The following is a 6,331-nucleotide window of genomic DNA, read 5'->3' as shown; positions in this document are numbered from 1 at the left end:
TGGCGCGGCCATACCTTGAATTGTGTGTTCGCTTTTGGGCCCCTCACTGCAAGAGGGACGTGGAGGTGCTGGAGTGTGTCCAGAGACGGGCAGTGGAGCTGGTGAAGGGTCTGGAGCACAGGTCTTATGAGGGGAAGCTGAGGGAACTGGGGTTGTTCAGCCTGGAGAAAAGGAGATTTGGGAGGGGATCTTACCACTCTCTACAACTGCCTGAAAAGAGGTTGTAGACAGGTGGGGGTGGGTCTCTTTGTCAAGATAAGAACTGACTGGACAAGAGGAAATGGCCTCAAGTTATGCTAGGGAAGGTTTAATTAGGAAAGATTTCTTCACTGAAAGGGTGGTCAAGCACTGGAACAGGCTGCCCAGGGAGGTGGTGGAATCGCCATCCCTGAAGGTGTTTAAAAAATGTGTAGATGTGGTGCTTTGGGACATGGTTTAGCGGTGGACTTGGCAGTCCTCGGTTAATGGTTGGACCTGATGATCTCAAAGGTCTTTTCCAACCTAAATGATTCTGTGATTCTAAGGACTTCAGGATCTGGTCGGAGAGCTTTGAGAGAGGCTGGGTCAGGAGAAAATAATTTGTATGGGGTTCAGCATTATGGCTCCAGGACTGTCACCGAGAGCAAAGGGAAGGACAAAAACTGCATGGCTGGAGCGATGGGTAAAGGTGTCAATGGTGGGTGGTGCGGTGGCCTTTCCCTGCCGTCTGGCAACTGGGCAGGCTGCCTTAGATCTGTGCTTTTGCCTGCCCTGTTCTGTGAGTTTTGCTGGAAGGAGAAGCAGCAATAGCAGGGTTTGTAACAGAAGGATCAGTTTAATAGCAGAATAGCTTTGTATAGCTGGATTGTCTCACAGCTGATCTCCGAGAGTCAGGAGAAGGAAACATAATCAGCAGTTTACACTTAGGCGGGGATGAGACCATGTGCATTGTTCTGAGGCGGTGGGAGAACCAGGGCAAGCAAGCTGCTCAGAGGATGGCACTGTTACCAGGATACCTTCTCCTCTGTGTGTGACTTGAAAAAATCCCGCCACAGATCAAATCCTCTTAACAAACGAACAGTTGCGGGAGCAGTGCAGCTGTCTCTTGTCTGTGTGCTTTAAAACTGGAAACACTACAATAGCGTGAATAATAGGAGCTAATGAGAAACACACCGATTCTCCGCTTGGTTTTACGGAAGGAGAATGGCTGGCTGGCAGCCCTTTGTAAACTAAGAGGTAATCCTGCCCTCTCTGTGTGTGCACTTTCAAAGGGCACATGACAGTGAGTGCATTTCTGTAGCTAAGATGGTCAACAAGGTTTGCTGCATATAGGGGGAGGAGGCAGGAGTTTGCTTCGGAAGAGTAGATTCTGTCAGAAACTGCATCCTTTGGTCCTCTGCAGCCCTAGGAGAGACTGAGCCAGTAGGTAAGGATGCAAGACCTGGGAGATACCAACCTACAGGAGTGTCCCTGCTTTCCCTTTCCTCTTTGCTGCTGTGACAAGGGCACCTGAAAACTCTGCAGGGAGACAGATCAGCTCATGAACTTGTTGGGTAGGACAGAGTGGGGACTGTAGGGCCTCTCCCTCCCTCTCTCAGGTCACTCTCTCACAGTGACCAGAAGCTGTGGTTTTGAGGCTTGGAAAGAGGATTTCTTTGCCCCATCCCAGTGGATATATTAACACCTCTCAGAAGGATATTAACTTGCTTGTAACCTTAACAAGGTGTACATGGTGCTGCCAACTGAAACCAGCTGGGTGCAGCATGGCTGAGTCAGATTTTTACCAAAAATCTCCTGAGATGAGAAATGGGAAAAAATGGAAAGCAGACATCCTCTTGCTATTCACTCAGATTATGTGCTGTAAGCACATCTCCTTGTTGCCATCCCTGTGTCCAGTAATGGGAACATTCCCAGCTCCTGGCCTTTCAGGCAAGTAAGGAGAGTTCAGGTCAGTGCCAAGAACAGAAGAGTGACCGTACTGGATCAGACCACGAGTCTGTTTCCCCTGTGATCCTGAAATAGCAGTGGTTAATAGAGGATGCCTAGCGAGGAGCATAAGGGAGGGATGCAGGCTGATGTGTTCCTGAATACCCTCCTCACCATCAGCCATCTGTAGTTCAGGGATTTCCTGAGGTGGGGATCTCTGCATTTAATAGTCCTTCATGAGTTTTTCCTAAACCTTTTTTTGAGCCTGAGCAAATTTTGGGCATCCACAGCATCTTCTGGCAGAGTTCTACTGTTCAGCTGTGTGTTGTGGGAAGAAATATTTACTTTGTTCTGAATCTGTCAGTTACTGTTTTCATTTGATGCTTTGTAGCTTAAATATTGGAAGAGGCAGCAGGCAGTCATTCCCTATTCATTTTCTCTAAGCCACTCTCAAATGATAAACCTCTGCTATGTCCCCTCTCGGGTTTCTGTTTCCCAGGCTGAAGAGTCTTGCTCTCGTACAGAAGCCATTTCAGACCATAGATCATCCTAACTAGCCCCCTGTCCCTCCTCTAGTCCTGCTGTAGCCTCTAGTGAACCTTCACAACCATGGGGATTCAAATGCACCCTGAAGCTACCAGGTAGCGCAGTGAGATTTGCGGTTTTGCCCTTTGTCTCCTGGCACACACTTTGGTGTTTTAATTGCTTTTGAGCCTTGGGCTGATGCTTTCATTGAGCGCTCCTGGCTTGCTCTTACCATCGCATGGCATGCATAGCCCCCTGTGATTTGGTTTGCCCGCCAGTAGACTGGGGAGGGGACTGTAGTTGCTCACCCCTTACAAATTCACAAGGTTGCCAAGGCCTCTCATTTTTGTATCATTTCATCTCTGTAGGGTCTGTAGTATATGCACAGATAGGGCTCATGTGCGATGGCTGGGAATGTTGTGCCTTCCTCCCTGACGCAACGGGAGGGTTGCCTTGAGTTTGCACTGTATGATGTGCCTCTGCCCCGTCTGGGTAGTGCTCAGCACTGTAGCACTCCCTGCAGAGACTGCAGAGCTGGATCACTGCAGCCAGGGCTGGTGCCACTGCCCTTTTCCTTGAAATACCCTGTGGTGCTCACGGTGTGACTGCAATTCCAATTGCCCCTGCCTGGGAGGAACCAGGCACACGCACGCGCACACATGCACTCACACACCCACACGCTCACTAAGGCAGTTCTGATTTGTATGCTGGTCAAGCTGGATTCGAATGACAATCCTAATTATGTTTGCCTTGTATATGATGAAGGTTGCATTTTTGACTGTTGTTGCTGGGCTGGAAATGTAATTGATTAATTTAGCACTTAAGAATGGAAAGAGGATTAAGGCGGTGGTGAGGCTGTGCTGCCAGACACTGCATTGACTGCCTCACACTTTCACAGCTTCAGCTTTTGTTTGCCTGCAAACCAGCTTGTCTGAGCTCCCAAGTTGTTATTTCTCGTGGCTCTGAGCTTGTTGGCAGATCCCTCAAAGCCAGGCCTCCTGCAGGGAAGAGAGCTGTAGCCCTGGAGAGATATGCGTAAAAAGCTAGTGCAGGCTCCGTGTTTAGTTCCGTTGTATCTGGGGTGCAAATGCCTTCGCTGTTTGGCCATGTTCAAGGGGAAATGTAGGTGGGGAGCTTGATAGCCCAAACACCTGTAAATTCTTGACTGAGCAAAGCAGCACAGACCTGGAGAACGTCCACCTGGCCATGATGTTGCAGCTTCAGGGAAGAAATCCCCTTAATGGTTGTGCAGAGTATGGGGAGGTAAAAGACAAAAGCAGCACCAGTTGGGCTGTGGTCTTAGGGAGTGCCCGCAGCACCAGTGCTGACAGTAGCAACTGCATGCAGACAGGCACTGCTGAGACTCTGCACTTCATGGAGAAACGGTAGCAATAGCCCATGTAATATTAATTAGGTCTTAAGCTTTTTGCTTCTTGCAGCTGAGGCACTCTTTGCAGCCTGTGAGGCCCCTTGGTGGTGTTCTGGGTCTGAGGCATGCATCTGGGCAGTGATGGGTCTTAAAAATGACAGACTGCTGCTTAGTAATTATGGGCACTGGTCTGCTCATTATTGGGGAAATGAATCAAGTTCTAGCAGGGCCCATAAAAGCAGATTTGTTAGCCAGTGTATCGCCTGCATAGAGAATCTTAACAACTTGTGATCTTGTGATCACAGTTAAATTGGGCAACATTGCTGCAAGTGCAGGGAAGGTCACCAGTCCACTCCAGTGATGCATGGCATTAACTTGACTTCCTAGCACAGGAGAATTCTGAGCTTCCACTGCTTTTGTGATGAATTAATTAGGTATCTGAGGCACGTGGAGGATTTCTGTCCCCTCCATTCTGGGAGCATGCTACACCCATTTAATTGAATAAATTTTATCTTGATTAAATTAAGCCAGACTGTGAAGCTGCATACTGTGGGGCTAGAACAGTCTCGCACTGAACTGCTGCAGCGGCTGTAGTGCCTGGCAGAAAGGCAGAGCAAGCAGTGCTGAAGCACCACCAAAGACACCCATCATAGCTCTGGAAGCACTGGGGCTAGCCACGCTCTGCACAAAGGCCTTACCCTTCCTGTCCTGTCTTGTCCTGTCCCATTCAGGTAGTGTATCACACACCTCCGGCATGGGGTATCTCTTCGGGCCCTGTGTGGGCTTTCAGAGGGAGGTGGTGAGAAGCCCTGACTTCTCACGTTCTGCCCCAGGCTTGCATTTCCCTGTGCTTTCCCTGTGCTTTCCCTCCACCTTGTCCACTTCTCCATTGCTGCCTGGTCCTGTGTGTGCTTTCCAGACACCTTTGCTGTCCTCCCCAGCTTTCTGCTTTCCCCTGACAGACCTTCAGGAAGCCCTACAGAAAGGGAAGGGAGAGTCACTGGGACCAGCAGGAGACCTTTCAAGATGACAGCACAAGGTGCCCTTTGTAACGCCTTCTGCTTTTCATCAGCCTGTAAAGGGGGGCAGTAAAGTAAAAGAAAAAAGAAGAGCAAATGCCGTTAACAAAGCAAAAGTGGGGAAGTGGCACCTCCAGGGGAAGTCTGTGATCCTAGGGGCTGCTTTGCTGTTCAGCCACCTGCCTTTGGGGCACAGCAGTGGCTGCTTGCCTGCTGATGCTTTCACAAAGCTGATGGGAAGTGTAGGGGAAGGCCCTGAGACCTCTCCAGGCATTACTATATGTTAGACCATTTAAGAAGCTGATCTAAGACAGGAGAAAGAGTGGAGGAATTTCTGCAAGGACTTAAAATGCACCTTGCCACAGGGCTGTCATATTTCCAGCCTGTAAGAGGCAGAAACATCTGTTCTTATATGTCCCTTTGGGATCCCTTTTTTGTGTGTGCTCAAAAATATTTCTAAAGAGCTTTTAGAAAACCTAGCTTAGGAGGGACCTCCACAGGTTAAGGCTACGGGTGGGAGTTACAGTTTCATGAAAGAATCAAACCATCTTAAGCCCATACAGGAGAGGCTGAAGGCAGCACCAGGTGCTGCTAAGCTTCTTTTGGAGTTTGAAACCGCTGAGTGTGCAGGTTATATTGGTTGTAAGCATCTTAGCAGTGGTGCTAAACCACTGAAAGCAACCACAAGCCTCCAGGGAAGCATGTGGACCAGCTGCTGGAGGCCAGACAGCCGGACTGTGGAGGTCAGATCTGAGGATCTGAGCAGGTACAGTGTGTGAAAATGCTGGTGGCTGGTTTGCGTGGTGCATGCATGGGAAACTCAGTTCTCTCACCATCACTGGCTCTGGCGAGTGAAGCGAGTCCAGCCATCAGAATGACACATAATAGGTCCTCGCGCTGAGGAGGATGACATCACTGACTTAAGATTTTCATGTTCTCCAAAGACCTCAGCACCTTTAAAAAAAACCAACTTGTTTACAGTTCATGGCAGGCCTGGAAAAGTGACCAGCTGTTTTTATTTCTTTCCAGCTTGACTAACTTTTCTCCATCTATATCCAATGTTAAAAAGACATATCTCAGCTAAAAAAAACCCCAAGTACTTAAAGGGTAGTAGACGAGTAGAAGAAGCAGGGCTCAAAGTGGAAACTGGAGTATAAAAGCCTTCTCTGAAGCATTGCCTTTTCTGCCCAGGAACCTTTCAGAACCAGGCTGTTACACACCAGTGACCCAGCATTTAGACTTGATGGGCGATCAGAAGCAGGTCTTTAAGTCTGTTGGTGAATGTCCAGTGTTGAAGGGGCTTCTCTGGGTGTTCTATACTACTCAGCCAGTCACTGGACACTGGACTGGAGCTGCCCCCTGAAGTTAGCATGAGTCCCCCTCCAGCTTGTGCCCTCATCATCAGTGTCACCCACTCCAGCCTTTGAAAGATAAGAGCCAAATTGACCTACTGGCCTGTCTATGCCATTGATGAATTGGATCTTTCACTGCTGGCATCTGATTTATGTTTTGT

Source organism: Falco peregrinus, chromosome 2 (assembly GCF_023634155.1).
Source record: "Falco peregrinus isolate bFalPer1 chromosome 2, bFalPer1.pri, whole genome shotgun sequence".
Taxonomy (NCBI): Eukaryota; Metazoa; Chordata; class Aves; order Falconiformes; family Falconidae; genus Falco; species Falco peregrinus.
The sequence above is the reverse complement of the archived record's forward strand: the minus strand, read 5'-3'. Positions refer to the sequence as shown.